This window comes from Corvus brachyrhynchos, unplaced genomic scaffold (assembly GCF_000691975.1).
Source record: "Corvus brachyrhynchos isolate BGI_N302 unplaced genomic scaffold, ASM69197v1 scaffold29, whole genome shotgun sequence".
NCBI classification, from domain to species: domain Eukaryota; kingdom Metazoa; phylum Chordata; class Aves; order Passeriformes; family Corvidae; genus Corvus; species Corvus brachyrhynchos.
Window position 1 is genome coordinate 1269613 of NW_008240033.1, and position 12823 is coordinate 1282435.

Below are 12823 nucleotides of genomic sequence, written 5' to 3' on the forward strand. Positions count from 1 at the left end.
TCCATTTGTAAATAAAATCCATGCATAAATAAAATGACATCACTTGATTATTGGTTGCAAATTAAATAGAACTGTTTCCCAAGATATGTGCTCCCCTATGATAAAATGATGACTCTCAGCAGGACCAAGCAATAAATTTCCAGCATTATATTGGCTTCCGTCTTAATTGTGAAAGTAACTAAATATCAGTTGGAATGTGGAAGTGGTGTGGGCAATTTTTCATATTTTCCTGTGGCTACTAATACCTCAAAGCTTAGCAATAGCAAAATGTTTTTGTAGGTACTTACTACTAAAATAAATAGTCTTTGTAATTTTGATTATAGCCAAGACAGTAAGGAACTTGTATTAACAATACTTGTAAATGCAAAAAGCACGGCAAAATAATTAAACATTTTGAATTTGGTTAACATATTAGCATTTGCAGGTGATAATGTAGCTTTTAATTTCTGGAGATACTATTCCATCTAGAAAAAAAAAAAAACTAGTGAGAAAAGAGAACTCCACTCAGATGAATGCCAAGTTCATCTACAGGAGTTTCAAGAACGTAGACTCTGGTAGCAGAGAAAGTTGTATAATACAGATTCCAATCCATGACATATAATTTAAATTTTTCTCACATGAATTAGCCATGTCTCAACTGGAACCAGAGGACATGGTGACCAATTGATCAGTTCTCCCTGTAAAGGTTTATGTTGTGTCTGTTTTTAAGACGTTGAGGTGCTATTCTGTCACTTACTCAGACTTTAGCTCTCTAGACTGAAACAACTAACACGTTTCTGTAAGTTCCTGAGCATAATTCCTGAGTCATGGGTAGATAAGCACTGAGACAACTTATACTTCACCCACTACATGAGTCTGATAAGTTGTACTGCTCATGTAATTATCTGTATATAGCAGCAGTATTTCCTTTGTGAAGTTCAGTATCCTGAGTTCCCAGATGCCCGGAAAAATTGACAAAATTAGGTATGGAAAAGGTAATGTATGTTTTAAGCAAAGTGTAAATATTTAACTGACAAAGGAATGCTTTCACTGGCATGTCTGGCTAGTGGGTTCTTCATCATTAGACAGTTTTCCATTTCTAAATCATCTGAGTATTTTATAATAATAAAATAATCATTATTTTTTAAACTTTTGTTTGTTTGTTTGTTTGTGCTTTTCTGGACAGTTTGTGGTATATTCACATACCTTGTGAACCCAGGTGCCCACAGAGGTGGGGACCTCTGTGGGTTCAATCTTATATAGGCAGGTATTCCTGATAAATCTAGATAAAGCCCCATCAGCTCTGAGTTCGGTAACACACACTCCTTTTCTCCTTTTCTTCATCCCAAAATGAAGGTTGTGTAATTTTTTAATTACTTTTAGAGAAGCATCTTTCTCTGCTTATGAACCACTACAAACCTTGGACTTTTTCAGTCCTACTGCTGTCCAGGTAAAAAGTCCTTAACTTCGTGAAGTTAACTTCACTGGAATCCTTCATGAGGAACCTTCCTGAAATCTTTATCCTCACCAAGTTCATCAAGGTCGATAGCAAGGTGCTGCACCTGGATTGGAGCAAACCCCAATATCAATACAGAGCAGGGGATTTAGAGCAAGCTTGCTGACAAAGGGCAATGGTTTTAATTGAAGGAGGGGAGATTGAGATTTAGATTGGATATAAGGAAGAAAGACTTTATGAAGAGGCTGATGAGGCACTGGAACAGGTTGCCCACAGAAGCTGTGGATGTCCCATCCCTGAAAATGTTCAAGACCAGGCTGGATGGGACTTTGATTGTATTTCAGAATATTTACTCAATTTAGCAATACAGTTTTGAATTCTAAATCTGTCTTTGGAGACTCTAGATTTTATTATATCATTCCCTTCCATGTTATCTAAATCACAGGTTAAACTAATGCGACAGGAACCCAGAACCAAAATTTTCTCCAAGGTAACCTAGTAGATGTATGCGCACTACATATATGCCTCCACTGTTTTTGTCAAATGACCCTTGTTTTTCAAGCACAGATTTTGAACACCCTTTATATGTGTTATACCAACACTATGTAATTTTCTTGTAGGTCATATCACTCTAAATTAATTCGGAGAATGCAGTGAAACAAAAGCCTTACTAAACCTAAGATTTACTTTACTTTTATTCCTTCTTCATCTACTAAACCAGTCTTGTTGTGTAGTCAGAGAAGGCATTGCTTGTCCTGGCATGACTGGCTTTTGACAAACTAGTGTTGGCTGTTTCTTACCAAGTTACTGTCCTCTAAATATTTAAAATTGGTTATTTAATTGCTAAAATAGCATTCTCTGTATCTAAGTGAGTTTGACACATTTGTTTGTTCTTTACTCATGTCAGACCTTGCTGTGTGCCATCTTCTCACAAAGAAGTGATGATTATTTAGAAATTGTTTCATGTAAATTCCTGAAGTATTCAAGAGGGAAAATTCAATCAATTATCCCTGGTCTGAGTACATGGTACCTATCCAAATGTCCTTCACCTGTTCTGTTACTATTCTGGATTGCTTCCCATACCCTTAACAATTTCCATTTATTGAGCATTTGGTTGCAACTGACCTTTTATATGAAAATTGAAACAGAAGTAAAAGGTCAGAAGATTTTGTCTTCTTGGTGACGTAATGAATTACACCTCTTACCCCATGAGCTATGGCCTAGACTTTATATTCCTTCAAATTCATTTGTTAAACAATATTCTGTTGTATCTTTTATGTTCTTGACTACTTAAAATGCATTTTGAATACTGGCTGTGGAGGATTCTGGAAAGACAAGAACCAATAAGCAGCTACCAGTAAGCAGTCCTAGTTCACGGCTTCTGCTCAGCTTGCTGTCTTCGTGCGTGTCAGGCAGCAGAAATGTGTCCATTATCAGATAACTAAACTTCAGCACCCTGTAATTGCAAAAAGCATGGGAGCTCAGACGTTGTGCCCTTTATGAGTCTGTTCCACAGATGTGCACAAAAATGGAATGGGTGTGATTTGTCACTAATTTTTCAAGGCAGACAGAAGGTGCCTACATTCAATTCAGCTGAGAAAAAATAAATTATTCTCTGGATTACTTCATGTTTAATATTTTACATTAAGCTCTATGCTTTTGTTTTTACTTCAAATATGGCAGCCACATGTAATAAGCTATGGCTTTTCTTTATCTAATTTCTTTCTTATTGGGCCACCCATGATAAAGGAATCTTGCTAAAATGGAAATAGAAGAAACCTTATCAGTGTAAAGAGACACATAAATGGGCTTTTTGTCACTTCATGTTTTTCTGCTTCAGGATGTACCTTATTGAGCTAAATATTCAGGAGCACGTTGGAAGTTCTTTAAATATCTGAGCAGAAAATTGAAGGCATCTACATAGGACGTAATGGAGTAGCAGTTTTGTCTCTTTTATTTCTGAGAAGTGTCTGTATGTATCCAGGCTTTGCTGACTTCACAGCACCTTGCTGAAGTGCCTCCAAGAAGCAAACAATGGCACCTAAATTATTTAAGGAAACATTCACAGCACCATAATGAGTACTAACCTATCTCAAGAATAAAGGTCAGTAAATCTATCAGGGTCCTTGAGCTTTGCCTTGCTGATATTTCCTATTCCTCTAACTAATTTCCTTATTATTTTTAAGAAAGGTAATAGAATTTGACCTTGAATTTATTAATGGCCTATGCCATTAATTAGACCACAGGTAGCAGTTAGAAAAACACAAGAAAGATAATACTAAATAATCATACACAGACTTTCTCTAGTTTCAGTTTTAATTGGCATTGCCTCAGCTAATTACAGTTAAGTGAAGCTAATATGCAACATTACATACTCAGCTATAAATATATTTGCATCAGAGGCTTTCCATGGATCTATGAAAAAATAATAACTGATATTCATGTAGCCACCTAATAATCACCACTCAACTCTCACTAGGAAAGAGTTTGTGTATAGAATTTGAGTGTAGTGTCTAAGAGAGGACCATAAGATAGAGGCCATGGGCTTCTCTTCACTGCTGCCTCATTCTAACTAGTAGCTCAACCTTCGTGCACTTTTTTTACCAGTACTATTGAAGATTATGGAATAAAAACACCCTCACATTCTTCTAGGAGATTGCTGACTTTCAAAAGAAGTTGCTCAATAAAATCCAAGATAGAATTAATCTTTTTATTGGAACAAGGTGAAAAACCCAGAGAAAATGCATGGTGTGTTGAAATTTTCACCATATTCTTTTGTTAAACTATGCATACTCAAGTTGAAGATGACGTCATAATACTGCATATTTCCCAGTGTATCAATAGCAAAGTCAAATAAGGTTAATTGTTTCCCAGACTGAGAAATAGTTGTAGGTGAGAGAGCCTCTTCTTGGGACAGTAGAGCCCAGTGAAAATAGACATGATCCTTAAAACTCACAGTTTAAAGCTAAAGAAGTTAAAGAAAACCTCAAACAGTTGAAGAAAACATCAAATTCTTTTCATCATCTAAACCAAGGAACTTTGTAAGCTTCCCTAATGGATGTCTTTCCCAGCTCATTCAGTTTCCAGCTACTTTTTACAAAAACAATCTTCTCCTCTGTTTCGTCACTCTCTTTTTATCCAGAAAGAAGTGTTCGAGCACATGCACAAAGAGGTGGCAAATGTCTAGAGAGCCCTCAGGAGACTGGATTAGGTTTTGGCTGAACTGGTACAGATGTTCACAAAACACCAGGAATGTTCTGTTGTACAGAAATGCCACATAGTGAATAAATCCCAAATTTCCAATAGCCCTAACAGCTGTTTGGTCAACGTTGCTTTTCCTTTGCCAGCTGGCATCACGGCAAATCCCCCACACAGACAGGAGTGCTAGTATGCAGAGATCAAAAGAAAGAGTTATGACTTATTTAAGACCCTGTCTTCTTGAAACATCCATTGAAGACACAGCAGCAAGAGAACCTGGCCATTGTAAAAATAAATATCTAAAAGGGTCTAATATGCAGCAGACTAAGACACATACCTGTTTATTCACAGAATATAATTTAATTTAATAGTCACATTTTGTGACAAGTCACTGTCTTTTTACCATGGGAAGAATTACTGCTTCCTGGGAATTTAAGATTGTGCTATTTGTTAGTCACTAAATAGAAGTACAATTTATGTGACTTATAGAACTTAAAGCCTAATGGTGACTTCAGACCCAACAATATGTCTTGTCTGCCCTTAAAGACTCTAGGCATATAAATTTTCCCTTTAATATATTTAACACAAACAATTCTTGCCATCCATGGACTGGATGCTGGTTGGAAAGATCATGGCTCTTTCATTGTTCTCTGTTCACCTAAGGGAAGATATTCTAAAATGTGAATTTTCCTGGGATGAATTAAAATGTTGTGGTAGAGTGCATTCTTGTTATCCTAGTCATTTGGGTTGAAGCTGGATGAGAAAAGTATTCTTTCACTTCATAAAAGGTAAGGGAAAAAATGTATCTGCTGGAATTTATGGTAAGCAAATGACAAATGTGAAAATCTAATAAAGTGTTCCTAACAAGATGGAAGAACTAAAGATATATTCACAGACAGCATCTCCAGGAATCCTATTCTGAAAAATTATGGCAATGAAAAATTTCCGTAACAGAAGTGCACATTAGAACTCCCTTTTGTTCTGTTGTCTTTATCAAATACATATTCAAAAGTGAATTATTATCCAAATGTTAGACTGTAGAGAGCAAAACAATTTTGCTATCTGTTTAGCACTGAAAAAAAAGGGGAAAACAGTATAATCTATGTATATCTTCAATACATATTGGTAAAATGATATGTTTGAATAAACTTCATACAGGTGTCTTTGAGAAGCAGCAGGATAGTATTTGTTGCAAAGCTTGTCAAACTGCTTATCGCTGTCTTGTTCCACTACGCTGCTGGGTATTCTGGCTTGAAACCAGGACACCATGTCCTTAAAATTACCAATGTGTAAGTGCTTTGCTGGATAGTGGCCAATTACACCAGGCAAGATAAGGTCCATTGACCTTTTAATGTTGCATTTGTATAGATAAAATTTAAAGATAACATCAGCTGGATATACCCAAGAGTATCTTAATTCGTCCATCATATTTGGGAACCTACCCAAGTGTTTTTTTCTTTCTCTCTGTTATGAATAGATTTACTCTGAACACCATGATATTTATTTATTTAAATTCCACCTGTCCTGTAGGGGATCCAGCTGTCTGACAGGATCAGTGCTTTAAAAATAACAAGCCTAGATATCTGCAAAAATAGATATTCTCTTTCAGTAGTAGTGATGATATTTTTAAGCTCCAAGACCATCTAACTGAGGGGTTTTTTTGGGTTGTTTTCTGCTTTCCTTCATGGCCATGGAGAGTGCAGTTACATAAATGAGTGGAAAAATGAGGTAATACTTTTTCAAAACTTATCTAAAATCTCTAAAATTATGCCAGAGGCAATTATTTTCCTGTTTTCCCTTTTCTTTGACTCTCTATCCCTCATGTGTCTTCAGATTTTTTTTTTGGCTTGGCCAACCTCTGAGCTGCTTGCATGCTTCATGCAAACAATACACTAAACCAAAATTAACCCAAACTGATATTTAAATGTTTAATGACCTGGATCCAGAGGCACATATGAGTTTCTGCTACATAACCCCCAAAACAATGCATTTCATGGTAGGGAGCTTGAGAGATAAATTTTAAATAAACAGGGGAGTTTGGGTAATATCATGGACTATCCTTGAAAAGGATGTTCTGGTAGAGTCAAATTCGAGGAAAGGATGATACCAGAATTGGAATAGAAGCAAATAGTTCTTCCACATTTAATTTAAATTTTATAAATTTAAAAATCAAGATTGCTTTTCCATTAGAAAAGTTCAAAAGACCATTAATGTTTGCCAAGGAGTATTTTCCTTAAAAGTTCATTAATACTTGTGATATCCCTTAAAGAAAAAAATAATGTACACAGACAATTGGAATGCCATCTCCAAGTCCTGCTGATGTCCATCAGCAGTGATGCATTCAACAGGACAGCCTTCCTGCTCCCAGGCTTCCTGAGACTCCTAATGTGGCCTTGGAGAGATCACTCAGCTTTTGCATGGGCAGGAGGAAACACTCTCCATGAGCTGCTACCAACGACACATAATAAATGAACAGATATGTGAGTACATGTTTAGACCGTTGCAGTGTAACCACACTGGTGTTACAGAGGTCCACCTGACCTTTCTATCACAAATAAATTAATCAAGAACAGCTCAACCATATAAAAATGTTATCCCTGCCATGCAGCCAGGAACCATGCTGTCTGCAATACAGTGATCAGTCGAATCAGTTTTGTTGAAAATTAAAACTGCCTGAAGGCAGCTTTATTTCATCTTAATAACTTTTTAATGTCTTCATATAAAAAGATAGAAAAATTATAGAGAGAGACTATAGGCATGCTACTGGTTTTAACTGAATTTATTTAAAGCAGTTTTGTAGCATCATTTGGACATTGGCCCCTTATTTACATGTACAAAGTAAATAATTCACCTTTAAATCCAGAGCTGCTGATCAAAGGAAATTAAAATCTGAGGTTCACCAAGTTAAAGTACAGGCTTAAGTAGGAGCTGAGACATTTAAAATTCTGGTATTGAAATAGAGTGATACTTTTCTTGGCATGAAAGTCTTTGCCCTATGTTTTAGCCATCTACAGTAGAGGTCTTTGAATTAATCCTCTTCCCTGGAGCTCCTTCCTAGTTGCAAGGGAGAGAGAGAGAGATGCCCCTAGAAAAAGAGTCATTTGACTTAGCAGCTATCCTACAAAGCACAGCTTCTGCCCTCTGAAATGACTCCTTCTAGAGGCAAGGGAGAGAGATCCACTAGAGGATGCTTTGTACAAGATGTTTAACAGTAAAATTCCTAAAAGTTTAGCCTACTTCCAACTATTTCCTCAAGCTATTTATCAAAAACCTCCACAAAACATCAACTGGTTAAACCTGGTGACAAATGTCAGGGTTCCCCCCAGCTGCTGGCAGGTGCAGAGGATGGCTGTGCAGTGCAGACCCTCAATACTATCAGATATGGCTGTGGTCTGGAAGCAAAACTAATACCTCTAGACTTACTGGTTATTGCCTTCTCCATTTTTTTGCTCTGAAGGAATGCCACACATATGCTCCTAGGAATGCCACAGTGGTACAGTGATACAGAGCTTATTACTGGGTCTTTATTAATCCCTTTTAGAAATTCCTTTAGGGCATTTTGTACCTTAAGACAGGTAGAAGAAGCAACTGACAGTCAGTAAACTATGGCAATTTTCAGGGAGTCTGTGACTCCTGAAGTGATCATTGTCAGTTGGTTTAAATTACAGAAATCTTCAGGCTATTCTGTCAGTATCTGGATTTCTTGGGTTATGAGAAAAAAATCAAGGCTATTTTCTCCTCTGCTCAGCAAAAGAAAAGGAAAATTTGTCCCTGTAGGTTAGGTTAAGACAAGGGAAAAAAAGGAATAAAACCAAAACAACTTTCTCATTAATTTTGTTCATATGAGAAAGACATCAAAATCCTAATTAATGATGTTAGAATCTTTTAGATGTGGTCTCCAGGGCTGTGGAGAAACAGAAGAGACAGAGATGTGTATGGCCTCAAACAATTCACACCAAGGTCTCAGCTTGCTCTGAACACTATCCCACCAATCCTGATTCACAAAGACAGTCCAACAAAGGAATCCGAAAGTTGTTACTGATTTTTCAGTGTTTCGTCTCAAGTTTTTAACCCATAGGAGGGCTATAACATTACTGAGAACATGAAGACATGGTGGGATGACTCGTACGATTGTAGTGTTGGAATGGAAGGATACAGCTATTTAGGAAGGACAGGCAGGGGTAGTAAGCAGCTGGAGGGCCTTGAGCTTCACGTGGGAATAGAAGAGATGATTGAGAGTTTGTGAGTGACGATTAAAGGGAGAGCAGGGACAGGTGACATTGTAGGGGAGTCTGCTACAGGCTGCGGGCTGCCCGACCAGGAAGGCTGAGTGGATGAGGCCCTCTATGGACAGGTAGGAGTGGCCCCACACCCACAAGCCCTGGTCCCCATGGGGGACTTAAACAATAATTGTTGAAGGGAGAACACAGCAGGACATAACTTATCCTTTTCCAAGTGACAGAAGAGCCTACAAGGAGAGGTGCTATGCTGGACCTTGTTCTCACCAACACGGAGGGAGCGGCTGGTGGGGAATGTGAAGATCAAGGGCAGACTGGGCTGCAGTGACCAAAATAGCAGATAGCAGAGGTCCATCCTAAGATACTTGGGAGAGCAGGGAGTGTGCACAGCAAGGTCCCTACCCTGGACTTTAGGAGAGCAGACTTTTGCCTCTGAAGGGATCTCCTTGGCAGAGTACCATGGGATAAAACCCTGGAGGGATGAAGGGTCCAAGAAAACTGGCTGATATTCAAGGATCACCTCCTCCAAATTCAGGAATGATGCATCCCAGCAAAGAGGAAATTGGGTAGAAATGCCAGCAGGCCTACATAGACAGTGATCTCCTGATCAAACTCAAACACCAAAAGGAAGCCTACAGAGGGTTGAAGGAAGATCAGGCAGCCTGGGAGGAATAAAGAGAAACTGTCCAAGCAGCTAGGGATCAGATTAAGTTAAAGCCCTTACAGAATTAAAACAGATCATGGATGACAAGGGCAACAAGAAAAGCTTCTATAGGCACATTGGTGGTTAAGGGAAGACTAGGGAAAATACAGGTCCTGTCCGGAAGGAAATGGGAAACAGGGTTACCTGGGATACAGAAGAGGCTGAAATACTGAGAGTTTTTGCTACAGTCTTCACTGGCAAATGCTCCAGCCATGCTGCCCAAGTCACAGAAGGTAAAAGAAGGGACTGGGAAAATTAAGAACCTTCCACTGTGTACGAAGATCAAATCTGAGACCATCTAAGGAATCTGAAGGCATGCAAGTCCATGAGACCTGATGAGATGCCTCCATGAGTCTTGAGAGAACGGACAGAGAAAGTGGCTAAGCTACTATCCATCACATTTGAGAAGCTGCGGCATCTCAGTATAGAAAGAGGGCTTATGAGAAACATGAAGAGAAACTTTTTACCAAGATCTGTAGTGACAGGACAAGGGGCAACACTTTTATCCTGAAGGAGGTAGATTTAGATTAAACATAAGGAAGAAATTGTTCACTGTGAGGGTGATGATGCATTGTACCAGGCTGCCAGGAGAAGTTGTGCATGTCTGTGGTGGCCAATTAACCCCCTAATTCTGTATGTTCCCCCTGTTCCCCCCCCTAGCCTTGGCCACTCCCTCAGTTTCTCCCTATTTGCTCCTGTACCCCAACCCTGCCCAGGGACCACCCCTGGGCCCCTGACAAAACCATCCTGCACTCAGAACATGCTGTCTCTCTACCTCTGAACATCATGGGGACAAGATGTGATTAAAGCCATCTCAAACCCTCATGAGAGACCCTTCTCTACCTCTTTTACCACCACTGCATTGTAACGCTGCTGGCTGCCCGAGCCAGATCGCGGGGCTGTCTGAAATGGACTCCGGGATGCGATCAATCGCACGGCCCTAGGAAACAATCGCTGAGCTTTCAGGGAGCAGCAGCCTGCTAGGCAGAGTCCAGTGGTTACAACATGTGTCCCATCCCTGGAAGCATTCAAAACCAGTTTGGATGGGGACCAGGGCAACCTGAACTAGTGGGTGACATCCCTGCCCACGGCAGGGGGATTGGAACTACATGACATTTAATTTGCCTTCCAATTCAAACCATTCTATGATTCTATGACAAGGATCCCATGAAATTATATTTATAAAAATTAAAAATAAATGTTTGAAATATTTTTTGATTCTGTCACCTGACTTCATTGTATTCTGTAATATTCTCCCAGCAATTTATTTAGCCATAAGCATAAACTATGAACCTGCTCACTGAAGAGCTCTTAATAAGAGCAAGTGACAGAAAGATAGAAGGACTCAGATTATCTGACCAGTTCTTTTCTCCACAGAACATGTAATTCTAATTTTAAGTCATACCATACTTTTTGGATTTGTTTTTCCTTCACAATTTATTTTTAATCCCAGCTCTTTCAGCTTGATCTGTACAGATATAAAACAAGGCAGATGCATGAGCTTCCTCCTTATTATTCCTTAGCATTCCATTTGAATCTTTCCTAGTGTAGAAAGTAAGAGCCAACAATGAAATTTCAATGCAGGATTTCACAGCACTCCTTTGGAAAGATGATTAATAACGGTTGTTGAAAGTACAGGATATGAATCAGCCTCTATGTCCTAATGATTGGCTCTGTAAGAAAAAGAAAAAATCACCGCACCAGGGGGAAAAAGTGTTTATAAAATTATTTAAAGCAATCTACTTGCTGACTTAGTTAGGTAATCACTACAGCTATGGTCTAAGGAAAGAAAGATTTCTGGCCCAGTTTAAAAATATGAATTGATATCTCAGAACATGACTTCTGAACAGAAAAAAAAAGATTTTGTCTTTGATTTATCTTAGATCAATAGTGAGTCTCTGACTAAACACTGCAAAATAGGTATTATTGGGCATACTGTGATACAGCAATTTGTGCTTGCTTTTCCTTTGGTAATAGGTCTTATCTAGAAAAAAGTTGGGATGAACATATTCAATTAGCTTTCTAAAATACAGTGTCATTATTTAATTCTCCTACCTTTATATCCATGGACGTTTTCCCAGTCATTTTTAGTTACTGCCTCCTGTGGGCTTGTGTAGCAGACATGCTGACTCCTTAATTAAAATTGCATGCCAGGAAGTAAGTAACTGCCAGCTGAACGCTTGCCTCCTACTGCTGCATTCTGTCAGCTCGCGGATGGTTTTCTTTCTCCTCCCCTCTTATTATTTTTTTAAAGAAATGTCAATTTCTGTTTCTGAAAGTAAATTTGTGGAAGTCTTGAAATGCACTTAATCTGGTGTTCAAATCTAGAAAATGTTGTTATTTTTTGTGTAGAAGAAAAACACAAGCACATTAAAAGGACGAAGTCAGTTTGATAAGTCTGAATAACCCACAGACCATGCACTTAATACAGTCATAAAAAAATTGATGGACAAATCAGAGTGGCTTATGCTGCAGGTTAGTTCCCATCTGGGGACATACCTGTAGAACACTCATGGAATTAACTAAGAAACTTCCTCAGACATTTCTGTTTTCCTGGAGGTAAAGTCCTATTCATGGAGGAATGAGAAGTCTGGACACCTGCCTGAAGCTCCTCAGGCTTTGAGAAGAGATGCAGGACAGCAGTTGGTTTTCAATAGCACACAGGCGCGAGTGCACATCTCTACGAGGCAGAGAGGCTCCCACACCATCCATGCTGCTGCTGGCTACTGCCCAAAGGGCCGTGGCCAGTGCTCTCCTGGAGGCTGATGCTGCTGCTTCTCTGTGCTTGTTGCACTGAGCTTTATCTAGAACCCTTCCCTCTGAAGAGCAATCACACTGCCTTTGCTCTCAGTCAAATCAGAGCAGAGAGTTCAAGGCAATTTCCAGAGCTGGAATGTTGAAGTCAGAATTATTAGAGCCCTCACCAACATTTGTTGATTTTCACCATTGCTTCCCATGTCATCACCCTCAGGTAGTTTCTGGTTTTGCTTCTAGGAGATTAAGTACAGAAGCCTTCTCCCAAAGAGGGGGAAATAGAGTTTGGCAAAAGTTCCTCCTATCCTTCCAGTTGTACCGTTTGTACATTCCTCATCCTGTGAATATAAACTCACCATTCCAAAGCTTTCCAGATATCTGCAGAGGGGTGAAACAGGCTGGTTTTCTTGCCCTGATAAGTGGAATCCACCTTAATGTTGGCTGCCAGAGATGTCCAGGTAACTTCTGCTCTACCAGCTCCCAGGAATGGAGCTC

The 12823-nt window shown here is 39.1% G+C and overlaps 1 long non-coding RNA gene across 1 annotated transcript; it reads right to left on the minus strand.

Moving 5' to 3' along the window:
* Nucleotides 1-1397: 1397 nt before the first annotated feature.
* LOC108449027 lies at nucleotides 1398-11750 on the minus strand. Its single transcript, XR_001865124.1, has 2 exons — nucleotides 11630-11750; nucleotides 1398-1541 (listed from the first exon to the last, which is right to left on the minus strand). It is a non-coding gene; the product is annotated as an uncharacterized LOC108449027 (long non-coding RNA).
* Nucleotides 11751-12823: the final 1073 nt, after the last annotated feature.